The 20,006-nt window shown below is 42.9% G+C and overlaps 1 pseudogene; it reads left to right on the forward strand.

The window, feature by feature from the left end:
- Positions 1–19,415: 19,415 nt before the first annotated feature.
- Positions 19,416–19,536, forward strand: LOC136638045 (5S ribosomal RNA; annotated as a pseudogene).
- Positions 19,537–20,006: the final 470 nt, after the last annotated feature.

The following is a 20,006-nucleotide window of genomic DNA, read 5'->3' on the forward strand; positions in this document are numbered from 1 at the left end:
TATTAAGTTAGAATTTGGTCTCTTCTCATTCAGAGCTCTGAAGATTTGCAGGGCTTGGTTAACAATAAATAACTTTATAAGTTTAGCTTGAAAGATTTGCGAGTCTAAGGAACGAAGGAGGATTGAGGTCTTCCTCTGTGTGTGGTAGCTGAAACAGCTTCCACAATTTTTATGGTCTTCAGAAATGGACTGCTGCCAGTGGAAAACTTTTCATCTCTGCAAATAATTCAGGAGAGAAGCACAAAGGACCCACAGGGTTTTGGTACATTATTTTATTTTTATTTTGTAATTTTGGCAAGAAAAAGGATTAGCCACAACAATTATACACATGCTTGCCCATGTTATGAATGAACTAGAATTATAATTGCAATCTTCTAGTTGTATTTAAAGAATCATGACGAGTCTCAGTGCAGGATGTGTATCATAGCCAACACTGTGCTAGAGTTTAGTTTCTCATTCCCAATAATTTGTTAAAATGGGATAACCCATAATTCCCCCCCCACATGCTTTATCTTGTGCCCTGAGTACAGTAGTATAATGTTTGATGTTTTTTTTAATTACGTTCATGTTTTTACTGTGTGCATTTTATATTGTCCATTGTTTCTATCTCCTGGAAATTGTTTTATGCCAATAAAGGTCTCAATCAATCAATCAATCATAGCTAACCTGAATGAGGATTATGCCATAAAAAAGTCTCTTTCAAACTCCAGCTGCAACTCTCTTCTCAGTTTTCTATATCAGATGGATATAAACTATTGGGAACTTAAAATGCAGGCCAAAGTCACCAAACGAATTGCAATCATGGTTAAAAAAAGACAAGGAAAGCAGAATAAAAAGAGCAGCATAGTAATACAAACACCATCAGAGTCAAATTAAAACAAAAACAAACTAGCATGTGGTTCATGCAAATGAATCCAAACTGAAGATCTGTTAAACTCGAATATACTTCATTTGACAGGGAAGGAACTAGACAGGCCTACTTAGGGAGGGAGTTCTAAGGTGTGGGCATAACTGAGAAGGCCAGGGCCCAATGCAGTGCATTTGAATGGCCCCCCCATCTCCCTGGGGGGCCCCTCACCACCCAGGTATGGTGACTGCTAATGGTACCACATGCAAAATTGTTGGCAGTGACATGATAATGAGAGACCCATTTTGTGCCAAATGGACACAGGAATGGGTGTGAAGGCTGAAATGTGCTCTACTCACCACACCTCGGCATGGATGATTCCATGCCAAGGCGACAACAGCGGCACAGGGCCCGTCCAAATAATGGGACTTGATCTGGCCAAATTGGCCCAATTGCCCTAAGTTTGCCCCTGGAGAAGGCCTTGTGCTGCATACCCATCAGCCACAATTCACATGGAGGAAGGGTGTGGAGGAGGATCTCCCCAATGATGATGAGCAGGATTGTGCAAGATACAACTGTTTAGGTATCCCTGGATCCAAACTATTTACGGCTTTAAAGATAATAACCCACACTTAGAATTGGAATTGCACTAGAAGCTAATGTGGCTACTGCAAGAATCGTGTCAGAGCACATGCTTTGCCTGAAGAAGGTCCTGTTTTCAATCCCCAGTAGGGGGAGGACCCAGAAAAATTCCTTCCTGAAACTGTACCAATGCCATTTTCAAACACTCAGAACAGCATTTAGAGTGCATGGCTGCCTTGAGTGTTTGAAGACTGCACTGCCTTCAGTGTAGTCTGAAGAGGATGTGACAAAAGCATGTGTTTGTCAGTGGCCCAATCTGCTTCTTCCGAAACACACACCAAGCACAACCACTGAAACGGCAAAGGTGCCCCTAGTCAGAGCCATCTTCTGACACAGCAGAACTCCTCCCAAGCTATGAACTCAAGCTATGAACCACCAGAGCCATAAAAAGGGGATATGATCAGGATGTTCCTGAGATCATGCTCAATATGTGAAAGGGAAGTGTTAAGGACATTGTTGTGGAGAATCATTGCTGCATTCTTAGCTTTAATACTCTTGCTAGGATGGAAACTTAGGAATTGTGTGGAAAAACTCCAAATAAAAACGACTGCATCTATCTATTCAGGTCATGCAGTGGTAAATCAAATAGGTGCAAATAAATTACAACCCAATCCTGAACTACCTGGTGTGCTGGGCGGTAGCAGTGCCAAAAATGGCTGCTGCCGCATCCAGCGTGCTCCAGGCAGCCACCTCCTCCTCCTCAGGAGAAGGGGACTTTTGTCCCCTTCCCCTGGGTAAAGCAAGTAGCCCTGTGATGGTGCACTGTTTGTGACAGTGCATGCTGGCAGTGAGCTGGCATGCAAAGCTTAGGATTGGGCCCTTAATAAGCAGCTAAATAAGGGTGCAATCCTGAGGCACCCATGGGCCTGCGCAAGTCCCTTGTGCCAGCCCAGGGGGCGGGGGTCACAAACGTGCTGTAAGGCCAGTGCTCAGAGGTCCTGCTTGGCTTGTGTTGGCCTGGCTGGGTTGGGTGGGAGGGAGGTGGGTGGGAGGGAGGCGTTCCTGGGCGGGGGGGTGGGGAGAGGGAGGCGGGGCTGGGATCCTGCAGTGATGCCGGATCCCAACCCCTGTTCCCGGGGAGTTTGGAGCAGCTTCAAGCCTCTCCGCTCTCCTTGGACTTGTGTCACCTCAGGAGCTGACACAAGTCCGAGGAGACCCATAGGGGCCAGCATGCTTTACCCAGAGGTAAGGGGAAGAGTTTCCCCTTGCCTCTGGCTGAGCTGCTATGGACCCCCATCCTGCGCTGGATACAGCGCAACCCTCTTGGCTTGCCTGTTCCAGTGCAGGGTAGGATTGTGCCCTAAGAAAACATTTCAAATCCCACCATGTTCTTCTTCAGAGGAGACAACAAGATTCCAAAATGACACATCACATTTATGTAACGCATAATGGCAGATGCCACCCACAAATGGCAGATGCAATTCAATGTCAGTAAGTGTAAAGTCATGCACATTGGGGCAAAAAATCAAAACTTTAGATATAGGCTGATGGGTTCTGAGCTGTCTGTGACAGATCAGGAGAGAGATCTTGGGGTGGTGGTGGACAGCTCGATGAAAATGTCGACCCAATGTGCGGCGGCAGTGAAGAAGGCCAATTCTATGCTTGGGATCATTAGGAAAGGTATTGAGAACAAAAAGGCTAATATAATGCCGTTGTACAAATCGATGGTAAGGCCACAACTGGAGTATTGTGCCCAGTTCTGGTCTCCGCATCTCAAAAAAGACATAGTGGAAATGGAAAAGGTGCGACTAAGATGATTACGGGGCTGGGGCACCTTCCTTACAAGGAAAGGCTACGGTGTTTGGGTCTCTTCAGCCTAGAAAAGAGACACCTGAGGGGGACATGATTGAGACATACAAAATTATGCAGGGGATGGACAGAGTGGATAGGGAGACGCTCTTTACACTCTCACATAACACAGAACCAAGAGACATCCACTAAAATTGTGTGTTGGAAGAGTTAGAACAGACGAGAGAAAATATTTCTTTACTCAGCGTGTGGTTGGTCTGTGGAACTCCTTGCCACAGGATGTGGTGATGACGACTGCCCTGGATGCCTTTAAAAGGGGATTGGACAAGTTTCTGGAGGAAAAATCCATTACGGGGTACAAGCCATGTGTATGCGCAACCTCCTGATTTTAGAAATGGGCTATGTCAGAAGGCCTGTCAGAGGTCTCTTATTATTTGGTGGGCTGCTGTGAGATACAGGAAGCTGGACTAGATGGGCCTATGGCCTGATCCAGTGGGGCTGTTCTTATGTTCACTATTAAAACGCGTTTTACATATCAGGATGTATTAAAGCGTACAACTTCATTTTCCCCTTGGCTTTCTTACCATATTCTTAAGGATTATATGAGCAATAGCTGGGAATGTGTAATAGCAAAACTGGCAGATTCTGGAGTACGGAATGTTGCCTCAACAGAAAAGAAATCACATCAGCAATCTGCAGATACCAAAGAAGACATGAATTTTCAGAATGACTCAGCAGTGAAATGCAGCTTCTAAGTCTTATTCAGCTGTGACCATTTATACTGTGTGTCTCCTGAGAATTAGCATAATTGCATATGCTAGGTGCAGATAAGCGTGCTGTTCAATAAGCACAACAGAAAAAATAAAGTCGACTCCCTGTTTTCAGTAAGTGTAGCCATTAATTTAATGCCTGACATTCTTCATTGGACAGGGAAGGGTTTGTTGTTTTTTTTAAATGGGCCAGCAAAGACTGCAAGCAAAGAAGCTTGAACTTCAATAAAGAAAATAATTACCTAGTATTAATGAGATTTAGATTAGTAGGGTATTAGAAATCGCCTCAATGTGTACCTTTCCTCTGTAACAGTGCTTGCATCCCTCCGCTCTGTGAGCAGCGCTTACTGTTCCAGCTCGCTGCTCACAAGAAGCCCCTCCATCTTTGCTGCGCAACCATTCGGGAATGTCTGCCCGGAAAGCCAGGCATCACAACTGCTGGGACAGTGGGCTACAGATGTGACTGCCCACGGCATCACACAGCAATGATAGAGGGGCTTGGTCTGAGCCATGCACCAGAACAGTAAGCACTGGTCTGAATGGGGACCGATTTAATGCAGCACCACAATTGCGAGTTAGGCAACTGCTGCTCTGTAACCTAGGGCGCAATCCTAAGCCCTTATTTCAGTGCTTTCCAGCACTGGCATAGCAGTGCCAATGGGACATGTGCTGCATCTTGCAGTTGGGTGTCACTCACGGAGGCCTCCTCAAAGTAAGGGAATGTTTGTTCCCTTGCCTCAGAGCTGCATTGGCCTTATGTCAGTGCTGGAAAGCCCTGATATAAGGGGTTAGGATTGCACCCTCAGGCTGCAATCCTAGCCACACTTTCCTGAGAGTAAGCCCCATTGAATAAATAGGACTTACTTCTGAGTAGACCTGGTTAGGATTGTCCCCTTAATACTTTTCTCTCTCTCCCTAAATATTCTTCATAGTACAAGGTAAAGTGTATGCTTAGCAGATCTCTAGGGATAACCCGTATGAAGTGTTGTTTGTGAAAAGGCTGTCTCTGTAGCTGGAGAAAGTTCTGGAAGCTTGAGAACCAGTGTTTTTGTGGGTGAGGTTATTCTGGAAGCAAGGCCTATGATAAGGGTTACAAGGAACATTGACTAATATCTTGACATCACTGGTTGACAAGTAGCATTTATATTTTTCTCAGAAACTGGATTACTGTCATCTCTGAGAAACAGTCTGCCTGGCTGAGCTGCTAGAAGAGGCATCAAAATTACATAGCAATAGTAATTATATGCATTCGTTTGAAGTATATTATATGGGAAACAGGATATATTATGGGGCTCATAAAAGTTCTTTCTTTCTTTCTTTCTTTCTTTCTTTCTTTCTTTCTTTCTTTCTTTCTTTCTTTCTTTCTTTCTTTCTTTCTTTCTTTCTTTCTTTCTTTCTTCAGTCTAGTTACTTTGATGGAATCACTTCCATTAAATCGATGAGGTCACTGCAGGGCTGGTCTATTAGCATTTGCATTGTACACCCACAACTGATACCTTTTCTTACTGCTCTGTTAACATTGGCCATCATCTAAAGAGATTTTTTCCCCATTTCTGCATTGCATCCCCATAAAACAGTATTGAGCAACTTCTGATGTAGAAAACAACTACTAGCACACCATTTAAATACAAATTAACTTTTAGGAGATCAATTCCCAGACTCCCCTGGGATCAATTTCCAGACTTTGGCACTGCAGCATTAATGGCCCAGTCCTATCCTTGTGGCATGCTGTTGCACCAACCTCTGTGCCAGTCTGTGGAGCGTTGCTGCTAATGCAAAGGCCAGAAGGCCATGTGACATCAGCAGTGCCATGTAGACTGGCTGCTAGTGGGTTTCTGCAGGCAGACAGGCTGAAAGAGGCAGGATGGGGCAGATCACAGTAGCACTGGCATCCAACATATCCAAATCCCTGTCCCAGGCCTGGCACATCCCTGGCAACTTCCTCAAATCTACAACAGCAAAAGACCTGATGTTGACCTAACCTGTGGAACTCCTTGCCACCAGACGTAGCGATGGCATCTTGCCTAGATGCCTTTAAGAGGGGATTGAACAAATTTCTGGAGGAAAAGTTCATCACGGGTTACAACTCATGGTAGGTATGTGCTAGCTCTTGGTTTTAGAGATAGGAAAATTGCCAGATACAAGGAAAGGCACCAGGATGCAGGTTGTGTCTTGTTGTCTTGTCCTGAAGCATTTGGTGGGCCACTGTGAGATAGAGGAAGCTGGACTAGATGGGCCTTTGGCCTGATCCAGCAGGGCTCTTCTTATGTTCTTATGACCTGAGGAGTTCCACAGGGGACCAGGTAGCAGCCAAGGAAACATGTAAAGTTTTTCTTTACTACCTTTCTTAGCCAGCCTGGTCCCTTCTGGCATGCAGGATCCAGCAAATGCTGCTCCACTGCCTCTGGATTACGCACACCAGCAGGGGATATGATTGGGCTGTAATATGTTTAAAATGACCAGTTTTATTTAGCACTCAGCAAGTGACATACCTTAGGCCAAATCTGCCTTTCTGAGTGGTCCCTTCTCAAATAAAATTGGCAAAGTTAGTTACTGACCAGGGCTATATCACTTTATCAGGTCTGGAAATTGCTAGGTAAACAGAGATCACTTTGAAACATACGTACATTCAGTCTTGTCCATTTCATGAACTCAGAAGACAGCCACGCTGAGACACAGTAGGACTTCTTTGAACGTACCAAACACCAATGCATCCTCTTCACTATTTTAAAAGAAAATTCACTTGGAGGCTGGTGCTCCTGGCAATTGGAAACAGAAATTCCAATGAACGTACATAGGTTATTCTAAGTATGAAAAACAGGGTAATTGGACTCTTTTAAAAGTGGTTCTAACTAGCTCACTATGATCATTTTTTAATGAGTAATTAATTGGTTATAGCTAGTGTTGTGTACTCGGCTACATTATTTGTTGCATTTCTATTTTGTTCTTCTACTCCTTTAAATTTTTTAAATTATATTTTATATTTTTATAAAATCATATTTTATATTTTAAAGTTGTAAACCACCTTCAACATCATGCACAGGGTCACAAGGAAGTACATAAACCAATGTTATTGATAATTGGATTACAGCCCTTGCTTTATGTCTTGCAACAGTCAGCACTGTGCAACTGAAATCATTAGAATGAAAGATTTGGCTAACAAATATTGGGTATAATTAACAACTGTCAAGACTTTGCTTTATTACCTTTTTTTTTAGTATTATTAGTTCACTTGTACATTTTTAATTAATACATTTGAAAAATTGGCTTTTAAAACTTCCATTTTAAGATTTTGAAAGATCATTTTTAATGGAATGGTACCTTTGAGTCATTCTGGGGGGAAAAATTATTTTATATTGTGAAATTGCCTTGATGCTCTGACATACTTGTGTACTGGGCCACGTGATTTCTTACAAATATTTACAGGAGTACTGGGTCAGGCAGAAGGCTCATACTCATTAGACACCCTACCCTGCTGGACTGGTGAATGGATACTGGTGGTTGCTGTAGTTCAAGTCAGCTGATAGAGATCCCCCCCCCATTCACCCATGGGGAGACTGGAAGGAGCCATTTCCCTCTGCCACTGTTGGTGGGTTGGGGGAACATTGTGCTCAGTGTAACACTATAGCCAGTGTTACAACCTGGTGCCAACACTAGATATCTATAGATGTAGAGAAACAGGAATTCTAGGGTCATGTCAACTCTGAGACATACAGCCCAATCCTGAGCTGCCCGGAGCACTGGGCTGCCGCAGCACCGAAAATGACTGCTGCGGCATCCTGAATGCAACTGGGCAGTGCCGCTGGATCCTTGAGGGAAGGGGACTCTGCAGTGGGGCTAATTTGGCCTCCAGTTGCCTGGAATATGTGCTCTGCATCCCACAAACTGGAGGTACCAGTCTTTTGCTCAGGCAGGGCCAACCTTAGAGCAATTTGGAGGTGTCCCAAACTAGGGTGGAGTGTGAAGCACCCGCAGCCACAGCTGGAACCCAGCTCTGTAGCTGATGCACTAGCATGGAATCTTCCTTGCTGATGTATCTTGAAGAGAGCACAGCGAGTTGAGCATTGCCACCAGGCATCTCTCCCTCCCACCTGCCCCTGGGTCAGATTGGCTGGAAATCATCCCCTCCCCCTGAAGCAGTTGGCAGTGATGGCACTGTCTTGCCACTGCTACTCATCCTGGTAAGTGGGGGGCGCAGAGGTGGGGGGGTTGCAAAATGTTTTGCTTTGGGCCCCACAGCTCCTAAGGCCAGCTGTGTGGTCAAGCATCATACTTTGCAAATTACAAATGTATACCCTTGAATTTAAAGCATGAATGGTATAAACACATGTATCAATTTCAAGTTTGATATGGTACCAATGCACTTTTTCCAATTGCTTCATATTGAATAGGCACGTTTTAAAAAAACCTAGCTTCTCAGATTGCTTCTGGGTAATTATTTAACCCATTTTTGTCTGGTCCACAGGTGTACACATTTGGTTCCTGTTGCATATATGCAACATTGGGCAGAAATGGCTTTTAAAGTAGTCCATACTGTTGATAACAGCAAGCATAGATGAACAATCACCAGCCACGTCAAGTTCTCAGAAGTGCAAATATTGGTAGGAAGTTGTTGGTAAGCCTACATGAGCAGCTCCCACTGATCCATCTTAGGCAGAACAGTTGTGGTACCTTGCTCTTAATTCAGGAATTTAGGCTCAATTTAGGCTGCTAAATTAGAAGCAGTGCAGTGCACAGTGTTCCAAATGTATGCTACAAGTGAAAGACTGAGTGAAAAGGGTTGCTAATATTCCCAGTATCATTGACAGAAACATCATTATGGAATGCGGGTATGCCAAATGGTGCCACAATACACCATACAAGAAGAAACTATTGCATATTTTCCATTCATTTAAAGGAGCATATGCAGATGGTATTGTTAGTGGATTGTGTCCCAAATTACTTATTTAAAGACTTGACTATAACTTGGGTTGATGGTTTATTCTGTAATCTACAGTTGTGTCAGATATTCCGAATGTTAAGTTCACCTCAGAATCTACAGAGTTGTCTCAGTGTCGTATTACCTTATGCCAGGTCCATTTTGCTAGCTGTGACTTCTGAGATCCTTTATGAAATGTAGCCACAGTGACAGGGGAGAGGGAGACTTCTTACATTTTTATTTTCCCCCTGAGAAAAGACTTCTGTGAGGCAAACAGTAATTGAATTCAGAAATTAATCTTCCACCGCTTTTCAAACTGCACGAGCTTCCTCAAAAAAAGGCTCCCTTCGGTTTCGAATGTGGCTGTGCTGACACCCTTTTCGATTTTGGTTCTGGTGTATGAACATAAATGAGAGGAGGTCATATTTAATGGGGCTGGTGCATGACTGGAGGTGAGGTACTTGGGAAGATCTGTGAGGTGGGCTGCCTTTCTTACGGTCTTTCAGTATCACGTCACCCATTGCCATGGTAACATGGCTTCAATTCCGGCATGTACTAGAAGGAAAGTAAACATTTTTTTTTTAAAAGTACCCAAAACATTCTCACATCAATGGGAAACTGTGAAAAAATCATCTGAATTGAATACCTGCCATCCTGCAACTCTATTTAGAAAGTAGTGAAAAGTGGGAGAAATCAAAGTAGGTCTTTTCTCAACATACATACTCATATTCCTTGGTGAGTAGAACCCTACTATATTTGAGATCATTCAAAAATATCTTATCAATGGCTAGAACATCAGTTTTGTATAGAAAAAACTAAATCATAACGAGCGTGCAATGCTCTGCGGCTACACAGTTGACCTAGTTCAAATTAGACCTGCTACGACTGTGCCACCCCACAGCTATCTTTCCACCCAGCTATTTTAAACATGTGGTACATGCCCGTGTGGTACCTTAAAAGCCTCTGTGTGGTAATAAGACTTCTGCCCTGTTGTACCCTGTTGTAGGTCTTTTTAAATGTAGTGTGTGTGTGCACAGTACTTTTAAAATAGCAACAACTCAGAGAAAATTATACTAGTGTAACATGTGGATCCTGTAGACTCAAGGGAGATGGTAGGGCTTCCAACAAGGTGGCAAGAAGTAGTAGCGAGCACTCAGCTGGGAATGGGATATACTGCCGGAGCCATTCTGGGCAGTGACAGCAATGCGCCGGAGACACCTTTTGGTTCAGCAAGCACCTGTGTATTGCTGACACTGCTTGGAATGACTCCAGAGGCTATTGGGAAGGGCAACTCACATGGTGCTTTGCAGTAACTACAATAGTTACTGTTCCCCCCCCACTCCAGCTACTGTACTTTCCAAATATCTGTGCAAAACCATGGGTAATTCAATTTTCCGACTTCAGATACAAAAAGTGAGGTGTGCTAAAGGCAAAAAAAATATGTACAACTCCATCAATTGCAAATGGTATACCTAGCTGTAAATGGCTGGGTCATTTACCCTGTCATAGAAAAGAAAAGCGGCATCTGCTCATCTTCCAATTTTTACTTCAATTTTTATTGCATGACAGACTGGCCATTTAAACTGTGATTCGTAATTCGTAATCTTGCACCTGCATTTTACCTTTTCAACCTGGAAACGTTTTTAAGGTTCCATTCACAATATAATCCCAACTCCCACCCCAAATACATTGATGGCAGTCAGGATATATATCTGTGCAAGAGTGTGGAATGAACCAAGACTCCCATAGGTGAAATGCTGTTTGTTTAAGCACTTGGATGTTGATATAATGGAGAAACGAATGTGTACGAGGACATGAGAAATGAATATGCAGTCAAAAAGTTTTGGGGAAAGATGATTAACGTTCTTGAATTTCTGCAAAGTGAATGCACATTTGACATGGCTGTGCATGGTGTTCAGAATTTATTCTGGTGATGAACTACTTGTTACATTCAAACAGCTCAATCCTAACCTGTACTGGTACAAGTTAGAAAGCAGCTGAAGGTCTTCTTGGGGTAAGGGGATATATTTCCCTTTACCTTGCATAATGCCCAAGCCCATCCTATGGGGCTTCTCAGATCTGTGCCAGCTATATAGCTGGTGCAAATTGGGATAGCCCAGTGTAACACCAGGAGGGGCATTAGGGCATGGCGGAGCAGGCCTCTGCCTATCTTATCCCCCTCCTGAGTCTGTCTCACCCCATTCCACCTTCCCAAAATGCCTCTCCCCATCTCCAGAACACCCTCCTGCCACCCTTCCCACTTCCTTGCACCACTTGGTGCCTTACCTGCTTGTGCCGGCGACCTAGGATTGCATTCACAACACTTTGGCTGGTGCAGTGACTGCTGTGCTGGCTGAGGACAAAGATAGGATTGTGCTGTAAAATGATTAAATAAGTGTGGTTCAAAAAACTTGGATACTTTCTGAACCTCTGCTAACTCAGTAAAGCATGAATTGAACTGGCCCACTAGCATCTCTAGCAGTATGTTAAAAATACCCAAATACATCCTTGCTGAATCTTCCCAAAAGCTAAAAGAAGGCAACATGGGTTAAAACTGGAAGCTTATGTCGGTAATATATTGCCATTCTGCTGTATTGAACCATTTAAATCTTTCGGATGCCTTCTGCATAAGCAATTATGTATTCAAGCAACTGAACTCTCCTTTCTTATGACCCATGTAACCGTCTTCACTTTCCAGAACAAACTGTTCTCATTACACAAAACTACGTTATGCTTTAAATTCTGCATTTCTGTCATAACTTTGAAATCTGGGAACCTATTATCTCCCAAACAGTGGAGTTTTATCTATGTCACTTGGAAATGAAGGACATTCAGGACTTTTACATGTGACAGGAACAGTGTGCCAATAAAAGCAATGAGAGTCAGTCATGCCCACCATCTAAAGTCATGCCCGCACACACACACATTTTTATACACACACATTCACGTATACGTGCATGTATTTCACACACACACACACACACACACACACACACACACACACACACACACATATATATATGTGAAATATATATTCAGCTAATTAAAATGTGACACATTTCTGCCAACTGTTGGGGTTTTTTTAAGAGCATATAGAGATCATAAGGGACATAAACACAGAAAGCAGAAATTTTAATTGCCCTTTAAACTGGCCTCGGATGAGTTGTTCTTGGCATCCCTGGGTCTTTAGGGGAGACACTAACATTTCAAAATGTGTTTTGGGATGCCTTTCCATTTCACCCATTCTCATGCCAACTCTCATGCTGCCAAGATAGCATGTACTTCTAATTGGCACAATAAGTTTCTATTCTTACTGAGCAGAGTACATATGCACAGTGCATGAGGTTAATTTGAAACTTGCCTGTTAATTTAAGGAATTTTGACCTCTGTCATATCTTCAGTGATCTTCTTGCAAATTGTACAGTGTGGTTCAACTTTAATTAAAATACATAAATTTTCTTGTATAGGTTTACTTTTACTTAATTTTTAAGGCAAAACCGATATGATAAATTTTAAGGCAAGAACCTCATCTTAAACCTTAGTAGCATCCGCTGTACTCACTTCCCTCCCTAGTTGCCACTTAAGCTGCTAGTAATAACAAATCCTTCAGGACATCAATAGAGTCACTGTGTTGAATAATCGCAGGCTATCAAGCAGTAGGCTTGCAGCAGCGGCTCCATTGCCTGTGACATCACTCCTGAAGCTCAAACCCCACTCTAAGCTGCCGTCATTAGTCAGTGTGTTGGTCTGTCTGCTTTTCCCCAGATCTACAGACCGTCACACGCGGGAACAGCAGGCTCTGTGCAGAGGAAGGACTCTGGGAATCAGAAGCACTGGGAAAGACAGAGGAATAAAGAGGGGAGTGAGAACGAGCATCAGAGAACAAAACAAGCACACTGACAATATGAAATTCATCTTGCTTCATTACTTGCTGTCTCTTTTTCCTCTTCTGGTTTACAGCACCAGGTGAGTGCATAGACTTCTTTGACTTGGAATTGCATTTGAGATGCAGTTAAGGTGCATTTTTTTAACAATGATGTCCATTCTATCTTCTTCCTTGCTTGTGAGTTCACAGAGCATCTCATCTTGAGCAGATTCCAGTGTGGGTTTTCTCTCTCTCTCTCTCTCTCTCTCTCTCTCTCTCTCTCTCTCTCTCTCTCTCTGCCTCTGTTTCTTGCTTTCTCTCTCTTAAGAGACTTTGATACTAGGTCATTTCTTAGTTAGTCCAGTCCATTCATCTCCTTAGCCTATAACAGAAAAACTGCTTGCTCTGCAATGATCCACAGCTTTTGTGATTAAGCAATACAGTTCCTGAAGCCTAGCCGATGTACAGTAAAGAAAAATTTCATGTGTGTTCTGGTGAAAATAAGGAAGCAGAAGAATAGGAATGGAGGGCAAACTGGAGTGTTTTGTTCTTAGATTTAACGGGGAAAACAGAACCCAAAGCATGGAACAGTTTTATTTCAGTGGGAGTTTTGGAGCCACAAAAATAACCTTGTTTGGTTTCTTTGTTGGTGTTTATGGACAACATAAGCCTGTGATGTGCAGAAGTTCATCGGAATGCCACACTGTATGGATTGAAATCAGGGCAAAGGATTAAGTTATCCGTTTTGTGTACCATAGTTTCAGATACACATATGGTATAGTACTGTGCTGGCTGCTGCATGTTCAGCAGCCTGTGTGCACAGCAGGTATGGCAAATGAAAGCTAAAGGGGCCCCACTCTGTCCCAGAGCCACACTGTACACAGATGGAAAGTTAATATTGCGTGCCGAGTAGGATCTGTTTGACTGAAAACCTCTAAGATATCTTGCTGTCAGCACATGGCTTTCAATTTCCTGATGCTTATAAGCAAGAATGTGGCATCCTCTTGTGCTCATTATTAAGCACATTGTAAACTTCTGAGTCAATATACTAAACACTGCATTTAATTCTAAATGTCTCAAAAGAAATGCACATTCCCTTATGCCAAGTTCCCTTGCCCCCCTGCAATATTTACCCACTAGTGGATTTAGAAAGCTCATTCTATTCTGAGCTTTACACATACAATCACTGAAATAAGATTACTCTCTAAACGGATAGGTATTCACATGTAATCCACCTGTACAAAAGTACCTGTCAACCGCAGGTTAAGAAGGAAGAGACTAGTCTGGGAAAAAGTAGCAGAACCAGAGATAGCTTTATGCTGAGACACGCCAAACTTCTTACTCAGCTGTCTATGCTTTTAAAGAAGTCATAATTTTAGATTCTGTCCTGCTATCGAAGTAATGAATTACTTTGATGTTCTTTGATAGACCATCTAATTCCCATGTGATGTGATTTGCAAATTATCTGAGACTCTATTTTGATTTAGTAAGTAAATCTTCAAACTGTTCCACCAGCACAAAACTTCCTGTCAATTCATATTGCTGATTTGCTTTTCTCTTGAAATGGTATGTGTTTTGCCAAATGACACAGGAGTTGAATTCAAAAGGGAGGACAGAGATGGAGAAGCAGCTCGCCAAGATACTAGTTTGCATCTTAAATGGGCTTTTGACTGAAGTGCTTTTATGACCGAGTTGTCGACTGCCAACTTATCTCCTGTTTAAAAAAAAGCACAGAAAATAAAAGGGATCATTTGCATTTCCATATATTTTTTTGGGGGGAGGGGAATGAACAGACTCTATAAAAAAATTAATGAGATAAGCATATCTCCTGCAATCTAGGATCTGGTCCAATACATGTTTAAAACATGTCATTAAAAAGCAAGTGGAAACCTTACTGTTATAAAACTCAGAAATCTGTGAAGTTGTTCTTTGTTTTAAACTGTCATTCTTTTACTGGAGTTTGATAGAACTATGATGACAGAACTCAAGAGGGGGGAATACTTGGATGCCCCCAGATCACTGTAACTTTTGGTTCTAGAGTTAATTACCATTAAACTGTCAGAAGAACTTGACTGAGATAGTCTCTGGAGGATGTTGACAATATATAGCACTATCAGAATCTTTACAAACTAGCATCAAAAAGTAGTACGGATTTACATTTAAGTTCCTCTCAACTAATTGATTTACAGGCTTCTCCGTGCATGAGAAACCACACAGATTGTACTGCTAAACAATATTGCTGAGTATTCCAGAACAAAATGGTTTTTCTTTCTTTGAGCAGAGAAAAAAAGACTGAATGGTTGCTGACAATGTCTTGAAATGTGGTAATCCTGAATATCACTGGGAATGCCCATGAACAATTGAATTGGGAAGGAGAGTAAGGAGATATATTAGACTGGTACTGGAAACTTCTTCAAGTGGTTCATCCAAGGATTTGCTTTTTGGCTACATTACAGCAATATGGAATACAAGACCAAAGAGAATTTGAAATAAAGCAACCAACATAACCCATATAGATATGCATGCTTGATTTTGAATCTTGGGTTATATTTTTTAGGATATATTCAAGATTTATGTCCTTGTTTTCGAAAGATTTCAAATATCAGCATAAACTGAATCAACTCTGCAGAGGATCCTGTGAGGAGAGCAAAAGAGCAACAGGCTGTTGAAATAGAAGGAGGGGAGAAACTATGAGGGTGGCACATGCATAGCTCAGTGGTACAGCACCTGTTTGCTTCAGAAGGTCCCAGGTGCAATCCTTAACTGGTATCTCCTGGAAGGGCTGAGGAAGACTCATGTCTGAAACCCTGGAAACACACTGCCAGTTAGTTGTAGGCATGTCTAAACAAGATGTACCAAACTCAGGATGAAGCAGCTTCATACGTTCATCTGGAATTTCATGAATTGTCCCATTTGAATTGCTTGTCCTGCATAGTCATTAGTGCAACAGCAGGTATATAACCTTCTGCTAGACTCTCACGTCAGTGTATTAAACCAATGGTATTTACTTCCCCATTTGTTCCAGAAGAATGGCATTCAGGTCATGGCACCTAAAACCTATCCCCGGTAGCATACGGTTAATGCTCAATTGCCCAAGTTGAGAAGGTTTGCAAGAAGAAACAGTAGTTGCTGTAGGGAAGATGGGATTCTCCTGAAACTGCTTAGCTCAAGTGTAGCCGCAGCCAAGAGTAGTGTGAGATTTCTTTCAGAGTATTTTCTTGCCAACGTGTCACAGGTACAATCTTCATTTACCATATTTACCAGCATTAGAATCAGTGAACAGTGCACTTGATGGAAAAAAATATGGGCACTTTAATCCGTATTGGCCATACTGATTCTTCAGTAGCCTCATCATGTTGATTTTTGTGATGTATGAAGAACAGGCAAATTTTAAACAAAAGGGCATTGATCAGGGAGTTAAAGCATTAGGGGATCAGGTATTTTGCTTTTCAATTGTATGTTTTCTTTCATAAACAAAATGGGATCATCATCATCAAAGTTCTGAATGCCAAAGAAATGCTGGTTGTGTCATGATATGGGGCTTGGTCATCTGCTGTATTTTTATCAGCATTGTATACTTATTCACTTTTTTTTTTTTTAAAGGGGTACTTTTAAGAGTTGTCTACTGGTAGTTTCCCTCCCCCCTTTCTTCCCTTCTCTAGGTTTCTTTGATCAAGTAGGGAGTTCTACAAAACCTTTCCTCCCCCCTCCATCACTCTCATTGGTATCTTCTCCCAATACCCTTTTCTTCTGATCAATTTATCATTCATTTCCATTGGCTGCTATATTATTATATACAGGACTACAGAATGAGTCTATGTGTACGCTGGGGACCTATGAGTACTGATACTTTTGAGATGCTGGGACCAAGTTTATTCTCAAAGAGACCAGGTGAATGTCACTTGTAGGGTCAACTGTGAATATAAGCTTGAAATATACCTTGAAAATACCTTCACGCACGTACGCACATACACAAACTTAGAATGTTTGTATTGTGTCCTAACTCTCTCTTATGCAAGTGGAAGACCCTTCCATTCATGTGGGGAGGGGGGCAGGATGCTTCTGTTCATTTCTCTTTAACCACGCAGCCCTCTGTACCCTATACAGTTCCTAGCCTGACAGGTGGAGGAAATATGTTTGTGAAAGTTTCATTGGTATACAACCTTGGTATACAGCCCTCTGTTCCCGCCAGCTAGTTGCCTGTCCTTTGTGCCACATAGCAATTATAAACCTGCTATTGTATTGGCAACCTTCAGTCTTGAAAGACTATGGTATCACGCTCTGAAAGGTGGTTCTGGCACAGCGTCTAGTGTGGCTGAAAAGGCCAAATCGGGAGTGACAATCCCTTCCACACTGGGAGCAAGTGCAGTCTGTCCCTGGTCTGTCTCCCTGGCTATGGGCCTTCCTTCTTTGCCTCTTTGCCTCAGACTGCTGGCAAAGTGTCTCTTCAAACTGGGAAAGGCCATGCTGCACAGCCTGCCTCCAAGCAGACCACTCAGAGGCCAGGGTTTCCCACTTGTTGAGGTCCATCCCTAAGGCCTTCAGATCCCTCTTGCAGATGTCCTTGTATCACAGCTGTGGTCTACCTGTAGGGCGCTTTCCTTGCACAAGTTCTCCATAGAGGAGATCCTTTGGGATCCGGCCATCATCCATTCTCACAACATGACCGAGCCAACGCAGGCGTCTCTGTTTCAGCAGTGCATACATGCTAGGGATTCCAGCATGTTCCAGGACTGTGTTGTTTGGAACTTTGTCCTGCCAGATGATGCTGAGAATGCGCCGGAGGCAGCGCATGTGGAAAGCGTTCAGTTTCCTCTCCTGTTGTGAGCGAAGAGTCCATGACTCGTTGCAGTACAGAAGTGTACTCAGGACGCAAGCTCTGTAGACCTGGATCTTGGTATGTTCTGTCAGCTTCTTGTTTTTTGCTATACTTTACAAAATCCTCTTTCAACCTTGGAACAGGGGTGGGGACAGAATAGGGAGGTGATTGGGACAGGAGTCGAGCAGATTGGGTTCACAGTAGGGGCAGGTTCAGAGGCAGTGGTGGCTGCCAAATACAATGGTGGCTGCCAGATACAGTGGCAACAATCAGATCAACACAGCCTTGTACCAGTTATATCGCTGGTCCATGTCCAGGTTGACCCACAGGGCTGGCAGGAGCTTGTCCCAGGGGAAGGGAACAAATATTCCCTTGCCCCGAGTAGGCAACCCAAAACCAAAACTCCTCCGCAGATTCAGCAAGCCCTGCGTCAGTGCCATCGCACTACGTGGCATAGAGATGGTCTGCAGATCAGCACTGGCCTGAAGACTCTGGGTCCACAGCAGCTGCCCAATAATGCTCTCAGCCCAGGTACCTTTAATCCAGTAACTTGAGACATTACACATTTTTTGTAATGTTAGTGTCGATTATACAAAGAATAGCTGCAGAACTTCTCAGCTACCACAAAATTATCTGCCTTCTTATTTAATTACCCTGTGCAATGTTACCACATACTGTGAAAAGGAACCTAAAGCATTATTTAATCTTTTTCTGTTTATTTTCATTGTATACATTTTAAAATATGCCATATTTTATGTCAAAAATATGGCAAATATAAATTTTAGATTTGTATAAAATTATCGGATTTAAAGTAAACTGAGTCTGTGCTGAATATTTTCCAGTCTTTATGGTGGGGAGGGGTAAAAATGAAGTATTTGGTGAGGTGTCAGTTTTTCTTCTGAACACTTAGATTGCCAAGTTTTCCTTTTTTAAAAAATTCTGTTCAGTGCCATTGTTTGTCCTAACTGTTGCTTCTTTTGCAGAAGAATAGAAAAAAGCAAAGCTGATATGTGCTAGAGCAGTGGTTCTCAAACTTCCTGGGAACTTTAGTCCTGGGGTAAGTCTTTGTGGGGGAAGGGGTGATTGCAGCGCCACAACCCCCAGGATTGCATCACTAATGGGGGTGAGAAGGGCGTACTTTTATTTACTGATGTGTGCAGGACATTGCAGGAGGAGTGGGGAGTCCTGTGCAGCCCTCCGCAGGGCTCCCTGACTCTTAGAATGTTAGAAAAACACAAGCCCGAAGCACTTTCTCTTTGTGCTTGCAATGAGGAAGTACTTTGCACTTGCATTTTTTCAGTGTTCTAAGACTTGGGGAGCCCCGTGGAGGACTGAGTGGGGCTCCCCACTTCTCCTGCAACGTCCTGCACACATCAGTAAGTAAAAGCACCCCCCCCATTCCACCCTGTTAGCAACGTGATCCTGGGGATCACATCGCTGCCCTCACCTCTCCCCTGCCCTTTAAAGGGACCAGGGGAGCTTTACACAAGCTGGTGGGTTGTGACCCACGAGTTTGAGAACCACTGTGCTAGAAGATTGATGAACAAATTGGTTATCTGTATATCCATGTTCTTCCTTGGGAAACTAATCGACATCTGCTCAGTAACAGAACAGTTCAGAAACATCCCAGATACAAACTGGCTGCAGGTCATCATTTGGGCACCCATTTGTTAATTTCCAGTATTAGAAATTTCAAGTATTAAATAATTTTAATTAATATTAAAATATTAGAAATACTTCCGGTATTAGAAATATTATCATCATTATTAAACTGAATGGCAGCTTGCCTTTTTGGCAATGGAAATGTTTGCAGCACACCGTTACCCTGCACATGCCCAATCTCATCTGATCTTGGAAGCTAAGCAGGGTCAGGCCTGGTTAGTACTTGGATGGGAGACCGCCTGGGAATACTGGGTGCTGTAGGCTTATACCATAGTCTTTCGAGACTGAAGGTTGCCAACCAGTCAGGCAGACTTGGTTCTCGGCCACTCACGTATGCTGTTTGTTTGGATCATGGCCATAAACTTTGACAATATAGATTTTTTTCTCCCTTCAATTAATGTTTTACTAGAGGGCAGAACAACCTTATGGTCTCAGTTACACTGATGGCCACTTACACTGATGTGATTTCAATGTAGCTTTCTTGGGATCCTATGAACTCCCAGCAGCTAAGCTGAAAAATAATAAACTACAAATTACTAAAAAACCTAGCAGGTCCCTTGGTGGCTGTGTTGATGGTTCACATTGGTCACCGAGCAGTATATCAGTAATGCCTCTCTGTTAGCTGTGCATTGATAGAGCCAGTCCAAGGATAGGGAACTACCTCCGCTATATCACCCCAGCCCATCTTTCCAGACATAGAGACCAGTGGCTTCTGAGGCTTCTTGCGTAATCTC

The sequence above is a fragment of the Tiliqua scincoides genome, chromosome 1 (assembly GCF_035046505.1).
Source record: "Tiliqua scincoides isolate rTilSci1 chromosome 1, rTilSci1.hap2, whole genome shotgun sequence".
In the NCBI taxonomy this organism is placed as follows: domain Eukaryota; kingdom Metazoa; phylum Chordata; class Lepidosauria; order Squamata; family Scincidae; genus Tiliqua; species Tiliqua scincoides.